Raw genomic sequence first — 18,424 nt, 5'->3', positions numbered from 1 at the left:
TGGATGATTATGAAAGTTCAGAATCTTCCTTTTTTTTAAGATTTATTTATCTATTAGAGAGAGAGCACTAATGTGTGGGGAGGGGCAGAGGGAGAGGGAGAGAGAAACCCCAGCAGACCCTGTGCTGAGCGTGGAGCTCAATGTGGGACTTGATCTCAAGACTCTGAGATCACGACCTGAGCTGAACCCAAGAGTTGGAGGCTTAACTGACTGAGCCACCCAGTTGCTGCAGTCGTCAGAATCTTCTTAACAAAATGTTAAGTGATGACCATAAGGTGATTGACTGGGCAGAGAATTTACTGCTAATTAATGATTCCGTGTATTCCACTTCTTATAAACTCCTTCCTGATTAATGAACACTGTAGTGTCCTGGTGTATACCTTGTAGACTCTTAAACAGTTGCTTGGATGAAGGTCCATCTTCTGTTACCAATGTAGCATCTCTTGTCTACTGATGATTCCAAGAGGAGAGTGCAAAATAAGCACAGGTTATTCTGAGACTTGTTAAGTTCTTGCTCAGTAGGATTCTTCTGTCCTCCTTTCAGTTTTTCTTAATAAAAGACTAAGATTGAGAGGACCATCCTGAGCGGTGTATCATGGAAACCTGCAACCAATTTGAAACCAAAAATACTGGTTTATAAATAGAAGCAATGAACTCACTTCTAAAACGTGGAAAGATATTTCTGAATGCCAAAGCTAAATCTTTTTTTTCTCTTTTGCTTTTCCTTGACCTCTATCCTAAAAATTCATCATTGAGTAAAAATTGTTTGTCTATTCATGGCAGTTGCTAAGAGTTTACAAAAGGAAAATCTAGATTTTAATTTAGCTTGGCCTCAGGTAATGTGTTAAATACACTTGGGATGCATATAATATGAGGTTTTAGTTTGTACAGCTCTTTTCTTTTTAAACTACAATGTTTAAACAATACTGCTTTTAATTAAGAAATCTGGCTTTATTAAAAGCCAGATCTGTGACTTATAACCATTTCTCTATATCTGCTCTCAATCAAGAGAAAAATAGTTTAATTTCTGTAGCTGTGTTCGTTTTGCATATGTTAAACGGATGCAGTGTACACCCAGGGCACATTGCTTCAGAGACAGTTTTTTCCATAAATATGTAACGTTTGCTCTTAAATACCAGATGTAGGTTAAGTGGTTCTTTAAAATAACAAACTATACATAGAGATGCTTTGGGGGACTGTGTGACCTTTGGGTTGCCTCCCCCTTGAGTCTGATTCAAAGGTGGGATAGGATGAAGGGACTAGAACCGTCTCTGGAGAGGGGAAGTTGGCCTGATCTGGCTGGAGGGGAAGGGGAGATAATGCATTGGAGCAATAGGAAAAGAGAAATAATCTGCCAATATTGCCCAGAAACATTTCTGATTTGGTTTTGAAAAGGCTCTGCAGAAGCTATAAAGCTGCTAGTTTTACTGAGGAGGGAAAGTTCCCCGTTCACTCCTCTGAAGGCACTTCTAATCCAGTCAGGGATGACCGCACAGCCAACCAGGTGAGGAGTAGCTCCAGAGATGCAGCGTGGCCACAGCCTGCTGCCCTTACAACCAGCAGAGGCCCTGCCGTCCTTCTCCTTTCTTCTCACAAAGACCCAGCAGGTCCACAAGGGTCTGAGCTCCCCAGCCTGAAACTCCCCAACGTGTGTGAAAGAGATCGGATTGTCATTTCTTTTCCTTGCGCAAACTGGTATGAATTTTCAAACAAAAACATCAGAACAAAGGAAATAGTTTTTGAATTTAGTCAGTCTGAAGTTAGCCTTTGACCATTTGATACATTCCACAATAAAAAGGAAGTTGAAGGGGAAGAGAAAAAAAAAAAAAAAACCACCCCCCCCCTTGCCCCGAACAACAACAACAAAAAAAGTATCAAGGAGGATACTGGTAATGTTTTCCACATTTGAATTTTAATACATGAAACAGGCTATAAAACCTTGGCCAGCTGCAGTAAATAAAGTAGCAGTGGGAGGTAAGGACCGGAAACCTCACTACGGAGAACACTGGTGGGTGTTTCTTTCCAGCTACACACCTTCGTTCCTGGTTCTGGAGCAGAAGCCACTTAGAGGGACTGAAGACCCATCCCAGGGCTAGGCTTGTTCTGAGCAAATCTCCTTTGTGAGTCCCCTTAATAATGCCTCCTGATTAAAGAATAGACAGCTTTGAATCCTCTTGACCTCCATCCTCTTCTCGCTTCCTCCCCGCCTTCCGAAAATCAAAACAAAATGGCTTGATAACTTGGAAGATGATAGAAGCATTTCTTTTCTGCAGCAGCTTGAAATCGTGGTGGGGAGAACTGGTTCTGCCTCGGCTGTTATGTTATCTCATTTAATTGCTAACATATTGTACTTAGCTTTTGATTCATAAAATGTTTTCCTTGGAGTTCTGAAGTAGGTCTTCAGTGATTTACTAAGTATTAGTGTAATGAAAGGGATTTCTTTCCCAGCAGCATGGCTCATAATGCTAGCGTGAATGTCGTAGACTTGCAGGCTTTCTAGACGATATGTGGCCATGCTCTTTCCTGCCCAGAAACCTTCTCTGGCTTTCCATTATCTACAAAATAAAGACCAGTTTCTTGATCCAGTTGATTAAGCCCCTTTACCATTTACCAAAAGCTGTATGCTTAGCTAGTCCAACATGCAGAATTTCTTCCATTCAGACCAGTCTGTGCATATTACAGCACTTGCCCTGGACGTCCTCGTTAAGTACTTTTGTGTCTGTTGGGCTTGGCCTGCCCTGCGCACTTCTCTCCGCCCGTCTCATTCCCACCACCCTCAAAGCTCTGGCTCGAATCCTTCCTCTTCCAGGAAGCCTTCCCTTGCTGCCTCCACCTGTGATAGTCTGTTTTCTTTTCTACTTTCCAGAGCTCTGTGAATCATAGTGTTGGCTACATAAAAATATCTACCCAGTCTTGCAAAACTATATACCTTTTGTAGGCATGACTTTTGCCTTACCCCCTATATTGTAACTTCCTTGAGTACCCCCCCTACACACACGCACACACACCAGTGAATAAATCGTCAGTCAGAATGGGAGAAAGGAAACTACTATTTTCTGACCGCTGGACAAGTCGCCAGCCCCTCTGCTAGGTGCTCCGTGAACATTATCTCAGGAGGTCTTCACAGGAGCTCTCTGAGGATGATGGTGATGTCCATTTTAGGCGTTGGTCAAATGGGCCTAACTAGGTTTGAGGAGGCGCAAGTCATGAAGCCAGCTTTCAACTCAGGTACAATGCCTTTGTGTTCCACGCTCTTTGTTTACTACCACTAGCACTCCCCAGAGATTAGTTTTAGGTGCACCTTTTCAGAACTAATCTTAGGGAGGTAAGAGCTCGTGATTTTCAAATCTTGATAAATGCTCCTTGATAAAAGAGTCCTCAGCTATCTTGGGGCCAAGTGCCCAGGACAGCTCTCTACCCAAATGCAGAGGTAAAGAATTCCTTCCCCCCCCCCCGCCCCCGCCCAGTGTGGTGGTATGCTAGATTAAAACCCACATTGTCTACACATTTATTCTTAAGTCAGCATGTCTGTGCTAAGTGGCGAGAGGTGTACACTCTCCTTACTGGGGTCATGAAGTAGTAAATTTTAAATTATTTTTCTTACCAAAACCACCCACGTTTCCGACAGAGTCAAAGCAGAAATCTCTGAATGTGGGAGAATAAGGAAACAGGTGGGTTTATCACTAAGCTAATTACCCAGATATAACCGCACCCCATCCCCTCCGTGCCTCAGATATCTCCATGCTTAATCCTGATATTAAATCATTAGGTTCTATAAATTATTGAAGTGAGTGTTTCAAAAATAATTCTCTCCAGTATTCACTCAGTATTCAGATCCACAGATGAGACCTGAAAGCAAGCCTTTCAGATGACCTAATCTCCTCTTTTAACTGAGTAAGAACCAAACCCACATCAAAAATATCTTCATGTGATTCTGTGTTTCTGATTACTTGTCAGTGGAGTCAGCAGCAGTGAAGCGATCATTTAGCTAAAAATCTCCTTTATTGTTAATATATAGTATCCGTGTGGTTCTCAGACCTTTTTTGCTTAAAGTCCATTTATTCATTTCCAAAAACATTGATCAAGTGATTACCAAATGCCAGGCTCCGTGCTAACACATGGTCTCTGCTCTTAAAGGGTTCACAGTTTAGTAGAAAAGGACACATATTTGAAAACACATTGTTATAGCAATTTAGCAAGCCCCACCAGAGAGCAGGGACTTAGCTCTGCTACCTGGGAGGGAAGAGTGCCATTGTCACTTGGCAGAAGAGTAGTGATCTCCTGAGGATCTGGTTGCTCTAGCTCACTTCCTGGAGGAGCCCTGTAGAACTCCCCATCCACATGCATCCTCCACAGCATCCCTGAGACCCCTTCTTAGAACCCCCCCCCACCGGAGGGGGGGATGCAGCACACATTTCAGAAACCGTGCATTTCAACTTGAAATAGGGAGGGAGGGAGGGAGGAAGGAAGGAAGAAGGGAAGGAAGGAAGAAGGGAAGGAAGGAAGAAGGAGGGAGGGAGGGAGGGAGGGAAGGAAGGAAGGAAGGAAGGAAGGAAGGAAGGAAGGAAGGAAGGAAGGAAGGAAGGAAGGAAAAAGAAGAAAGAAAGAAAGAAAGAAAGAAAGAAAGAAAGAAAGAAAGAAAGAAAGAAAGAAAGAAAGAAAAAGAAGAGAGACGAGAAGAGGAGAGGAAGGATTGGCTTTTAGATGTAAGCCAATCCTAGCCCAGTTTCCCTCTGTTCATAACATTTTTAATTGGGGTTAAAAAGAATTTATCAGAAAAAAATTCAGTACATGATAAAGCACCTTTTCTCTTCACCTAACATTTTTTTTAAATTGACCTCTGCTTTTTTTTTTTTTTAAGATTTTATTTATTTATTCATGAGAGACAGAGACATAGGCAGAGGGAGAAGCAGGCTCCATGCAGGGAGCCCGATGTGGGACTCGATCCCAGAACTCCAGGATCACGCCCTGGGCCAAGGCAGATGCTCCACTGCTGAGCCACCCAGGCATCCCTCTTTACCTAACATTTGAACATACAAGAACTTTTACCACACAGGGCCTCATAAGAAAACAGCTTAGTTTTGCTTTCATAGTTTTTAAGAGTTAGGACCGTTGAATTTTTAGGTTCTAAAAGCACCCCAGAAGTCATTTCGCCTGTGCCCCTTATTTTACTGGCGAAGACCAAGGCCCAGAAAGGGGAAGCGACCCAAGCATGGACGCCCACTAGTTAATGGCCAAACTAGGATAGAAACCAGACAAGCCCCCAAAGGAGAGCAGTCCTCATTGTACTGAATACCACACCACCGCAGTGAACTTCCTCTCTAACCCAGTACCATAGCAATTTCAAAAGTGTGGCTGATACTACGAACCTTTTCATTACTGACTGAAACTAATGAAACCCAAGAAAAAACTATTTTTGTTTTTTATTGAAATCTAATTAACATACAGTGTTATCTTAGTTTTAAACATATAACATAGTGATTCAACAATTTTGTGCGTACTCAACACTCACCATGATAGAAACCCAAGGCACTTCCACAGTTGCCCCTTGGCTTCATGCAACAGGAGAGGGTCATGGGCAGGGACGTGTTATCTTGGGTGGCATTAACTGGTATATATAGTCATGAGAGTGGCAGAAGTCAGAAAATTCCAGGGAAGGTCTGACCCATAGAGACTTTGTCGTCTTCAATCTTGCTCCTCTTACCTTTTCACAGATTTTGACTCCATAAAGTTTTGTAGATAATCTGAGCAGATGCTGCATTTCTAAGCAATTACTACCGTAGAATCTCCAGGATCTTAGCTATCCTCCCTATCCAAATCCCCCTAAAATCCCCTGCAACGCAGTCAACAAGCCTCTATCAGCCCCCTTCCTCCAAGGATAAATAGCTCTAAATGACCGTAAAGCGCATTTCTATCAAATGTTGGAAAACTCTTCTTTATGTCCGGCCCAAATTTACTTCTTTGTGCAGTCCTCATTTTTCTGGTCACTGAAGTTTACCCCTAAGTCAACCCAACAAATACTTTAGGAACCTAACAGTTCTTTGAAAACAGTCTATTCAGTTTCCCCCCGCCTCTGGGCCAGATATTTATATCTTCAAATATTTACCCCCCACCATGAAAGTTTTGATTTTATGACTTTCCAGCATGTTCCCCCTAGTTTAAAAGGAATGCTTTCTTTTTCAAGGACCTTTGAGCATGTCGAATCTCAAACTGAACATAGTGCTCAAGGAATCACCAGGGTGGACTAGGGTGGATCTACTACCAAACTCATTCAGTGATTTGTATCTTCATTTAAAGGCCACCCAACAGTATCCTGTTAGCCTTTTTGAAGATGACTTCATCATCCTGCTAGGAAATATTGAACTTATAATCAGCTGAAATCCATAAGTCGTACATATCTCAACTACCCTTGTGTACTTTGTGTTGTACCGTTACAAAACTTCATGTTATGCCTTTGTGGGGTTTTGTTGTTTTGCTGTTTTTCGATGCCTTTGAATTTCAGACTGCAGTCGAAAGGTCTCCTGTAGGTCCTCATTCGGTGACATGCTGCAGCTCTGTCGTGGGTAAATTTGATGGGTGCTATTATTGCCCTTAGCAAAGCCACGAACAAAAATGTTAACTAGGGGAGGGTGTGGAGCCGAAGGCCTGAGGTTCCTGCTACAGACATTCTCTTGACACTTACATCGTCCCCTGCCTTTGGGTTTCATATTTCAACCAGTAACGTTCAACTAATTTTGCTCTCCTGCTCTCCACCTTCTCTCATTTTGACCTTAGCATTATCACAAGACACCCAACGTGTGGCATTCCCACGAATGAGGAAGTGAGGTTTGTCCACAAAAACTTGTTCTTCTTGGACCAAAGTGGGTTTGAGAAGTCATTGCCTCTCTCTCACAGCACTTTGAAACTATCTTTTAAATAGCCTGTTATAGATTTCACTCAAGATCTTAGTCATCTCCATCATCTTTCCATAGCTACTATATAGAAACCCATATACGCTTCTCTCTTTGATTAGGCTATTTGCCTATCTATAGAGTTTCACCATCTACCCTAATGTCCACAATGATCAGTCTCAACTGAAAGGTTTTTTTTTTTTTAATCTATATCAATTTTGTACCTTATTTTAAGAAAACTTAAGGGAAAAAAAAGAAAAAGAACTTGAAGAGATTTTTATTTTCTAAAACTTTTCCTAGCCTTTGGAGATATTCTTGGCATCAAACCTATATAAGCTTAAGGTATAGAACTTGATGATTTAATGCATTTATATATTGCAAAATGATAACCACAGTATGATTAGTGGACACCTCCATCCTCTCACATAATTACCTTTTTCTGTGCGCCTGGTGATAACTTTTTTTTAAAGATCTACTCTTAACAACTTCCAAATCTATAATGAAGTATTGTTTATTACTGTCCCCATGTTGTACATTCGATCCCAGGATCTACTCACGTTACAGCTACAAGGGTGTACCCTTTGGTCAACATCTCCCCATATCACCTAGGTACCACCATTCTACTATTCTCTTATTTATTTGAGTTCCTCTTTTTTTTTTTTTTTTAAGATTCTACACATAACATATGAGGACATACAGTATTTGTCTTTTTCTGTCTGACTTAAAGAAATTCTTTTAACCATGGATTAGGTACAGCACCTTCAGAAAGGTAGAGCTCACCATTTGACACTCGGTATTTCTGCCTTAACTTATACAAAAGTCAAAAGGTTTTAAATACAACCACTTACGCTCCATGAACAACCCCTGAGAGTAGTGGTTAGGACATGATGTGTGCCCAGATCCCACAGCAGCGGGTCCAAACTGGGTATATCCCCTTTTTCCCCCCGCCCTCCCCCCCAATACCTCTTTTACTCAAAACAGGCCCTCTGACCTGGAAACAAAATGGTCGGTCTGCGTTGGACCATCAAACCCCAAAGACTCCCTTTTTCCGCTTTAGGACAAAGCAAGCCTAGTTCCCTAATTTTTTCCCCTAAAGTATGTGTTTCGCACCCTAGTGTCATGAACTTTAAATAAATTTAAAAAACTGGTTGTTTTCCCCACTTTTAAAATATAAAAACACGTTTAAAAGAGATTCTTCGGCCCCATCGTATTTTTACTTTGCTTTCTTCTAAAATAATAGAGGAAAAGGAAGGTAAATGCTTTTATTTTATTTTATTTTTTTTTAGGTAAATGCTTTTAATAGCATAGTCATTGTCATATTTTTTATTGAACCTTTACTGGGGACAAGGACATAATGCTAAACCATGCATGGTTTAGAAAAGGCACAGCCCTTGCATTTTAAAAAGGTGGTATTACTACCCTTGTTTTCTCAAGAAAGCAGATTTTCTGGGGGAAAGATAATAATTGTATATATCAGAAACTACACAGATGTTCATTCCTTCATCCTCTGTCTTCTGTGCTTGAGATCCTTTGAAGGTTACAAAATGTGCATGAGACTCTCTGACCCTATAGGCCTCTGACTCCAGGAGAGTGATAACAGGGGTCTGTGCCCAACTGTAATACAAGGTGGAATTATGAAGTGACTTAAGAAACAGTTCAGAGAAGGAGGAATGTTGTCCAGCCTTAGGAAACACCTAGGAAAAGCTTCCTGGAAAAGGTGTCATTGAGCCCATGTTAGCATCCGTGTAGGATTTCAGCATTAGAGACAGGCTAGAAGCAGCATTGCACAGAACTATCAAATAAAGTGATTAAAAACATATGCAGCAAATAAAGGATCTTATGTGCCCGAATTTTCTGATGATACCAGGCCCTGCAGCACCAGCCAGGCCGAGATGGGTGGAAAGCCCCTCCTGGAAGCACGGCAGCTCCAACAATTGGCTCAAATATTTCACATGAGAGTCCACAGGAAGAGCGAGTTTTCATGTATATTTTTTTACATCCAAATTAAATTAACTCATGGAATTTTCCACCCTTAGGAATTAAAGTAGCAGCTCATGAAGTAATTCAGTTATGTCATTCATACCAAAACAGAAAATTCTGGAGCAACTTGGCACTGTTTAAAAGCCAAGACTAGGCCTTGGCCATTTTATATATTTTTTTAAAAATCTGTGGTCGTGGTGTTATTTTAACTTTTATTGTGGCTGTAAATTTTTCGAATAAAAAGTATCTTAATTGCTTAGAAAATAGAAGTGTAAAATGGGTTCAAAATAAGAAGAGGGTTTAGGCAAAGCAGCTTTAAGAGTGCAAACCTAAAAAAAAAAAAATCAAAAAATTAAAAAAAGCTTGAACATCGCATTTCTGAAACACGAGAACTCTACCTAATTGGCTGACATTCACAGTTGTGCATAATTATAGCTTCCTCTCCATCCATAAATCATCTTAAACTATAAAGTTGAGTTTAAGCAAAAGATATGTCCAATATTAGTTAAATGACATCTTTGGGGAAGCACTATCGTGATACAATAACCACGTTCATTTTGAAGCCATTAATTAGACACGCCGTCAAGACCCAGGGTATTGAGTTTCCACGTTTTAATTTCACGTTTGCCTTCTCCCTGGCTTCTGCACACGGACGGGTCTCGTTTGGAGCTGAAAGTGTGTGAAAGTTATTGGGGAATGGTAGTCTCTGGGTAATGTTTCTGTGAGCTGCCCAGATTCTTCCCCCTGTAGTCTAGATGGGAAACAGCTGGTTTTTGTTTAAAAAGCTGTTTTGCGAAATGTCTGAATCTTGAGGTGTAGGACTGAGGTCACCAGTAAAGCAGGTGCTTGAGAACAAGTGACAATGACTCTGGGGGCCAGCTGGCCCTGTAACCTTCTGCAGGGGACTTCCTAGCAGAGGAACAGCGGGATGTTGGCCCCTGCGTGTAGTACACCAACACAGAGAGGTAAGTAATCGCATTAGTGATGCTGTTAGGAACCGAGTATCTTTGAATGTAGCCAGCCCTTGAGTGAATAATTAGCTCAGCCTGAAGGAAACCAAAATGGTTATTTCCCTCTCAAGGCTTCAAATACAAAGGTCCAAGACTTTAGCTTCCCTTAGGTGTTATAAGTGCTTGAATTTCCTCTTTAAATACACCCGCAGTAAAAAGAACTACAATTTCAAATGATTGTACTACCATAACCGAGGATGTCCTCCAAGTCTACGGATGCAGTCGAAGGGCGAAAAGAAACCTGGGTTGGCAAGACCAGTACCAGGGCAGTTTTGAAGAAGACCAAGGAAGGAACATGTGGAATCACTAAAGTCCAGGGCACGTCAGATATCCACCAGTCTGAAGATGAAAGGAAACAACCTCCTCCCCTGGGAGCTGGAGGTTATTAGCAGCTGTTTATCCAGTCGGGAATAGAGATTAACATTGTGATTTTTTTTTTTTTTTTTTTTTGAGAACTAGAAGAGAATTTGTTTGGGAAGTTGGCTCTTCATATCAAGTCACTGCGCATTGCCAAAAAAAACTTCCTTTCTCAGAACTCATGTACGAGAGTTGAGCAATGTTATGATTCTCTGAGAATCTCTGGATTACCAAAAGTCTATCTCCATTAAATAGAACAGAAAAGGACAGAGAACCTGCCATCGACATGTTCCCTTGAACTCTTTCAATGGGAAACAAGCTGCTTACCTGTTGTCCAGCCTGCCTCTGGAGGGGGGTGCTCCTCCCTGCCCCCGCACTCCCCACTGTCCCCCATCTTAATCCTTCCCACTCTAAGGCATACCCAAATGGATTTTGTACATTTTACTCCTTCTTGTCAAATGCCTTTTCATGATATATGGGGAAGCTACTTAGTACCGTGTGGAGCTTCAGTCTCAAAACAAACAAACAAAAGAGTTGAATATTGGCATCCCCCCCCCGATTTAATGCTACTCTTAATGTCATTTTCTTTTATTAAACCCTTTCTTTTGCTTTTGATCTTATTTATAGCAGAGCCACTGGTCATATGGAAACCATTATTGTATAGTTGGGAGATGAAAGACTTCACTGCAGTTAAATAAGAATGAGTCGTTTGGGCCAATAATACATACATACAGTGAGGTACCATTTGTGTCCAAAATGCCCTGTTTTGTTCACTTTGTAGTAAAGCCTGTGAGGTTTATAAAGGGCTTTACTAAAATCTGCTTTTTGTCCAAACTATGTAGTCTGACAACATGAAAACACGTTAATATGCAGTCCTTAGCTGCTTCTTCATATAGATTTAATATCAAAATAATGCCACTTCTTGATGTAAAAATAGAAACTTTGATTTAGACTTGAGATGTTATCTCATTGATGTTAAATGTCAGTTTTTTTAAAAAAATCTAAATAATTTATATCAAAAACCTACACATCTTTCAAAGCCTATCTAAAATGCCACCTTCTTGAAGAAGTCCCTGGTTTCTCAGTTCAAGGGTTTCTTTCAAAGCCCATCCTTTAAAACCCCGCATAACCCTGTACTCCTTCATGACATTCACTTTTGTCATATATGCCTCCACCATCATTAGGTTCTAATTATTATTAAGTAATAGATGTATCTTTTATTATTTCTCCTGCAAACACCTAAATAGTGCCTTGTGCATAGCAGACATCTCAGAGGCATTTGTTGAGTTAAACAAAATGTTTATTTTTTTGAGAGAAACGCGCAAAATATGTACTTGACAATATCAAAAGGTTCAGATTCCGGAAATAGCCTCACACAGACTTACCACTTGCGTCATCACCGTTCATGAAGCATCTAATTGCACATTCTGATATTACAGTCCTATACAATGACCTATGCACCCAGTCCTTGCCCTTGGGATGCTTACATCTCAAGACAAATAAAGGCTTTATCAAAGGCAGCAAAACAGAAGCATTGAAGTGTATGCCCTGCCCTATTTGCATGGTCCTTGAGTGGGTACTGGTGAGGGTTTCCATAATGAGCAGTCGGGGGAGAGCCCTGTCCAGGCCCGGCAAGGTGGTGAGACTTCTGGAGACCCGGACGGTCGATGAGGAGTGCAAATAAGGGGATCTGTGGGACTAATAAAAGAGAAGTGGTTGGTGAGTTGTGCAGAGGAAACCAGCTCTGGCAGGCAGAGCTGGGAGGGCTTGGCTCAAGAGCCTTGCTGATATGGGAGTGAATGCAGCCCTTGGGAAACCCTGAGTGGGTTGAAGTGAACTGAAGTCAGAGATTAAGGAACTTGGTAACAGGAGAGAACTGGAATGGTCTTCTGGTGTCCAAGTGAAGGACACAGATGCACAAGGTAATCGATCTTAGGCTTGATCCATAGAACAATGAAAAGCTGTGCTGGAACCTTGACATGCAAGGGAACAGGTGACGGGCAGGGAATATAACATTCAAAAGGGGAAAATTTAGGAAGTGATGGGGAAGGAATGTCTCATTAGTTTAGGCAAGCTTGTTACACTTCCACTTCCTTTCCAACTATTTTACAATAGGCATGTGTTACTTGGATGATAAGAAAGGCATTTAAAAAATAAAGGCCAGTTAGGTGAGGCTAAATCCCTAGTGGCAGACCTCTGCTGGGCTGGCTACAGAGCGCGTTGAGTGGAAGCCAGCCCCGTGGCTGTGCACCCTCACAGGTGTGTTTGTACTGCAGGATCCAGGACTCTATGAACACATCGAGTCTTTTCCTTCAGTCCAAACGAAAGAAGCTGTGTACAGATAATTGCAAACTTTCACCCGAATCTCTGTGATGGATAGACTTGGTCCACCAGGCATAGACTAGGTTTAGTTCCCTATAACTTATTTACTAACCTGCTTCCGGGGCAAGAAGGGATGAAATGGACTCTGAGAGCCACCTGCTGAGGTTCTTACTTGGTGCACTGCGTCCACTTATGGTTTCCACCATAGGAAACTAATGTAGAGAATTGGGGGCGGAGGGTGGAGATACAGAGGAGAGAAATGAAACAGTTTTAATAGATGGAACGTACGAGTTAAGAAAAAAAAAAGATGAACTGAAATCAGATAACAGCCATTTGCATCTCTCGAATTAAATCACAGGGTCATTCGTTTTAACCATTTTGGTGGACATTCAATGGGAGTTTCAGCCTAGCGGATCCCGTGACACGTCAGGGCTGCCAAGTCGGGGTCATTTACATCATGTTTAAAATCCTCCTGAAAATGATTTTATCACCGGGAGAATAAGCAGTAAGGAATTACCTTAAATTTCAGGCAAAGCATAAGCGAAGCTGTGAGATTTCTGGGGAGAAGACAGGTGCTCTCTAGAGGGAGGAAGTCTTCCCCCAATAAACCTCTCCCAGGAATCCAAACCCAAACAAAAGAATTGAATCCAGATCTGACTTTAGTGAAAAGTCCTTTAAATGTTTAATCACAGGAATCTTGAAAAAAAAAAAAAAAAGGTCGTCTGATAAGTTCTTAAACTGAGAAATATGGAAGTGATATTTGTGGTTGAAGAGTGGCCCAGCTGGCAGAGCTTTCTCGCACAAAGGACTTGGTTATCCGAGGTGGGTCTTGTTTTCCGCGGCCTCTGGGCGCCGCTGGCCCTGCTGCTCCTCGTGGGACGCGCCCCCGCGCCCTTCCCTCCACGTCGGGGTCCCCATCTGGGAGCCATTAGGGTCCGCAGGACCGCGCCCCACCTCCCTACAGGATGCAGTGGGGCCTAAGCGGTGATTTGCCCGTTTGTGAAAATCAGCTTGCCTTCGCCTAACGCGACGGAGGCCGGGGAGCTCCTTGAAACCGAAATCGGGCGCCCGGCAGCTGCCAGGTAGGGCCAGGTGGGCTGGGTCTCCGCGCGGGGTTCCCGGCCAGACAGCAGAGCTGCCTTCTGCGTCGATGGGTGTCTAATTACAGCGAGAGCCCCTCAAGTTTTCTTTTGGGCTCATGGAAAAACAAGAAGAGAAAGAGAAGAGAGAAAAGTAAAAGCTACCAGGACTTTTTTTCTTTGTCCCATTTCCTTGTTTTGTTTCTTCTTTCTAAAAAACACCCATGTCAAAAGAAAAATTTGCAGCCGGATGCCATGAATGCCTTTTCTTCTGCTACGCCAAAAAGTTCCTGAGAACCTATCGGGTCTTGTATCACTATCGCTTGGTCTAGAAATTGATGAGCAATTTCCTAGAGTTCCCGCCCTATATACTCTTTTAGGAGGATTATGGTAGAAGAGAAGGACCGAGGTCTGAAAGCTGGCTTTGAAGCAGTTATCTCTGGAGATAACATTAACAAGGATTGAATAACTGCCAAATGAAATTTAATACATTTTCCCATCCATGAAATAGGCCTCTTAAATACAACAGAATAATTACTTTCACAATACTCCCTGGAAACAAAGAGAGCAGAAACACTGAATGTCTTTTTTGTTTGTGGTGTTTGTTGGGAGCTCAAGGATCAGGATGAGGGTATTTACCAGGATGCTGCGCGCATCCTCACATTAAAACAGCCTTGCCAGCAGCCACCTAATTCGAAACTGCATATCTTTTAAATCTGTTTATGTTGGAGGAGTTGTGGCAAATATTACATTTTATAATTTGGTTAGACATCTTGACCTTGGCCATGGTTGGTGAACTATGGTGGATTTTTTTCCCCCTATGATAAAGAAAAATAAAATAGTTTCCGTATCTATAGCTATACACACACACACACACACACACACACACACAGGCGTATGTGTATGCACACTGTTGTAAACAAAAGCTCCAGGAAGTAAACGCCTTTTGTCTCTTAACTCCGCTCCCATACACACACCTCAAACCAGATTGTTCGATGCTGTTATAAGTTTTCTGAGCCCAAATTCTATTTTAGTCTTCTTACTAGATGTTTGCCAAGTCACTTAACTATCTCCGACCTTAGCTCCTTAGCTTTCTTCTCTGTAAAATGGAGACTTCGGCCGACCTGGGTTCCAAGTCCCTCAGAACCTTTAAGTCTCTATAGTGTGAATGAAAAGTGCTCCCGATAAATATATTGATTATTTCCTTGGAAAGTAAGGTTATTTAAAATTATATGGTGCTTACGTGATTCAGAAGAAGTAATGCACTTCTAACGGTATTTAATTCTTCCCACTGATAAATTAACACGAGAGAGTTTAAATTGCTGTCAGAACTTGAATATAACTTGACCGAGATAAAAAAAATAATAATAACTTGACCGAGATGCAGGGTAACTTAGATATTTGTGCATAAGAACCATGATATGGGGGAGCAGGATGTATGGGCAGAAGGGGCAGCCAAGCTTGGACCGCGTGGCCTTGCCTCCTCTTCTTTTGTAGCTCATTAGGCCAGTAATGGGGACACCTGACCCTAGAGTGGCCCATTCAAAGGACGGCCCATGTCTGCTTCAAACTCATGATCTTGGCCTTCTGAACTCAGAAACACTAAGCCAGAGGGAGTTAGCAGCAGGTACAGAACCTGAAAGAATGTACTGAGAGATAGCATGAAGGGAGAGTCCAGCCTGTAGTCCTGAGGGGACAGAAGCCAGAAAGACAGAGATACCAGAGGAGGGACAAGAGAGGCTGGAATGGCCCATGAGAGACAACGAGTGTCCTTAGGTCCTAAGAGATCTCTGGGTTCAAAACTCAAATTACAGAAATCTGATAAATGTCCTTTTTGCTTGAGAAACTTACTGTTAAAACTGCCACACTGAATTGATCAGTGCACAGAAATGCCACAGAGGATCACTATAAACTCCACAAGATCGTCTAACTTCTTCACTGTCTCTAGCACCTCCTGGAGGGACAAGCATAAAGTATACTAGTAAATATTTCTTGGATTAATAAATGTACTCTCTGATCAATTAATACTCATTTGAATGATTTTGAAATATATAGGTTTGTCCTTTACATTCAGAATAAATATATCTAAAAGCACATTGTATGTTACTAAGGAGACTATTCTTGAAGATCGCAAAAAAAAATTAGTATTGATAAAATGAACTGCTTTTTTTAGTTAGGCTGGCTTTTAACTTTATTGCTTATCTAGATGAAAATGTTATTAAAATAGGACTTTAGTGAAGTATAGATTTTCTAAAAATAGGTACCATCCTTAGATTCGATTTGTAGGTTGAAGGAATCTGCTTTATTCTTTTTTTCTTACATTTTTAAAAATTTAAATACAATTTGCCAACATACAGTTTAACACCCAGTGCTCATCCCATCATGTGCCCTCCTCATTGTGCTTTTTTTCTAGTTATTTAATTACATATTTATCATCTGGAAGGTGGACAAGCCCTAATCCTTGTGTATATACGTGGCTCCTCCTATTTCAGAGGTCTTCCAGTGATGGATTGTGCTGGCCATTCACTATCTGTCTTTCTTTCTCTCTTTGTGACCAGAAATAATGTTTCTGATAGAGAAGTGAATGGGGTTAGGGCATGCTGCCTGTGGCCAAGGAAACAAACAAAGCAAAGTTAATTCTTTGGAATACTGTTCCACAGCCCCAGGCAATGGAATTCATCCTGGAAAATCAGGCTCATTACCACATGGTTCTGGACCCTTCATCATTTATTCATTTGACCTGGAATGTATATAGTTTACTAGGGAAGCCTTAAAGCATCAAGAATAGGGGTGCCTGGGTAGCTCAGTCCATTAAGTGTCTGACTCTTGGTTTAGGCTCAGATCATGATCTCAGGGTCATGATCTCAGGGTCCTGAGATCGAGCCTGCATCAGACTCCACACTGGGTATGGAGCCTGCTTACGAATCTCTCTCTCTCTCTTTCTCTAAAAATAAAATAAAAATTAAAAAAAAAAAAATCAAGAGTAAGTTTGTTCCCAACTTCCTCTATGGAAAATGATTGGTATAAAATTTGAGATGACCTAAGATGATCTATAGAAAATAGATAAAGTTAGGTAACATGTATGGCTAAAATCCAAACAAATACAGTTGGAACAAACATTTACAATTCTTAAACAGATTTTACTCTCATTGTGTAGAAGAAGGATTTAAAATCAAATGCATGTGAACAAAATAGAGACAAAGAGTGCAAAGATGACCATGAAGGAAGGTACCTTGTGTTCTGAAGGTGTTTGAACCACATCGACTCTCATTTTTAATGTAGTATGCAAGTATTTTCACGTGACAGTATCTATAATTATTACGTACTTATTATATAACGGTTGCTTTGCATATTATCACTCTTTGCAATAAACATGGGACTCATTCTCTATAACTTAATGTTATTTTCCCATTTGGAATTTGAATAGCTTGTCCATGGTTACAGTTACAGGTAAAATCTAGATATTGACTCTCGTTATTGTATTCTTTTTACTTAATCTTTCATAATAGTCAAGGCAAAGAAAATATAAAGATAATTGGTTATGGGCTCTTTTTTCCTCCCATAAAAACTAATCTGAATGTGATCTAGAAGGAAAAAAAGAAGTGCAAGATCAATATCTGAATATATTTCAAGTGAAAAGCAAAATATTAACCTTAAATTACATCATACATGTTTACAGAGAAGGCTTAAATATTTTAATAGAATGATTTTAATATAAAAGGGATTACATCTTTACTATACTCAAACCTGTGGCTACTTTCAGTGATTACAATTTAGAACCGGAAATTTAAGAGATGAAGCCCATTGGGATACCAATAAATAGGAATCAGCACTAGGATAATTATTTGGGTTAACACTGATTGATAAACTTAAAGAGCTACCATGTGATCAAGCCCTGTGAAATTCATGCTTACAAGTTGACATCTTAGATTGAAAAGATAATCATCAATCGAATCAGTCTTTTAAATGGACAAATATAAAAATGGCAAACTGACACCTGATTAGAAAATAGCTATCTGTCACTCTTGTATTTGGAACGAATATAAAAACAGACCAAGAGTGAGTGAGAAATGGTGGGAGCACCGGGTGGGCCTGCCGCTGCCCTGCCTGTAAGTGATGGGGCTTGGGTTATCAGAGGAGACAGCAGTGGCCTGGCGGTGGTGTTAAATATATGAAGGGAGCTTGAAGCACTTATTCCATGGAACTCCAGAAGTTGAAACTAGAATCAGTGGGTGGAATATATAAGGAGACCAACTTGTGATTAAAATGGAACAGGCTGCTTTAGGAGGTAATCAAGGTCTCCTTACATTTGAAGCACCCACATCAACGCTAAATAGCCACCATTCAGAATGTTCTGGGAAGGGACACAGGCACACAGGTGGCAGACGTCTAGCCCTGGACCCTTAGCTACAGCATTCATTTATACTTCTGACGCTCAGGAGTCTTGAAGTCCTTTATATCCTTGCTATATTTTGAAGCTGAGCAATTAGTATGATTTACGTGATCCCTCCCTTTCGCCCTGAGTTATTTCCTTCTGTACTGTTTTGGATTATGTAATGGTGATACTTCATACTAGGTTGCCTTTGGAGAGCATGTGTTTCGTTCGGTTCTGTGAATTTTATTGTTGTCGGTTCAGATTCTTGTTGTTGCATTCTTTGGAAATATTCTTTTAAAACATTGGGCAGCAGAAAAGAGGGAAGATTTTCTGCTTTGTGGGGTTTTTGGTTTTGGATTGGAAAAAAAAAAACTTTTTGATTCGTAGCAGTGTAAATTCGTGGGTAGATAC

General features: G+C 41.0%; 1 protein-coding gene across 20 annotated transcripts in view; it reads left to right on the top strand.

Annotated features, from left to right (window-relative positions):
* Positions 1–18,424, top strand: part of LOC129495544 (transcription factor 4) — a 356,507-nt gene that overhangs the window by 329,983 nt on the left and 8,100 nt on the right. The window lies entirely within an intron of this gene.

The sequence above is a fragment of the Nyctereutes procyonoides genome, unplaced genomic scaffold (assembly GCF_905146905.1).
Source record: "Nyctereutes procyonoides isolate TBG_1078 unplaced genomic scaffold, NYPRO_anot_genome, whole genome shotgun sequence".
Classification (NCBI taxonomy): domain Eukaryota; kingdom Metazoa; phylum Chordata; class Mammalia; order Carnivora; family Canidae; genus Nyctereutes; species Nyctereutes procyonoides.
Note: the sequence above shows the minus strand (reverse complement) of the source record. Positions and strands in the feature narration are given on the sequence as shown.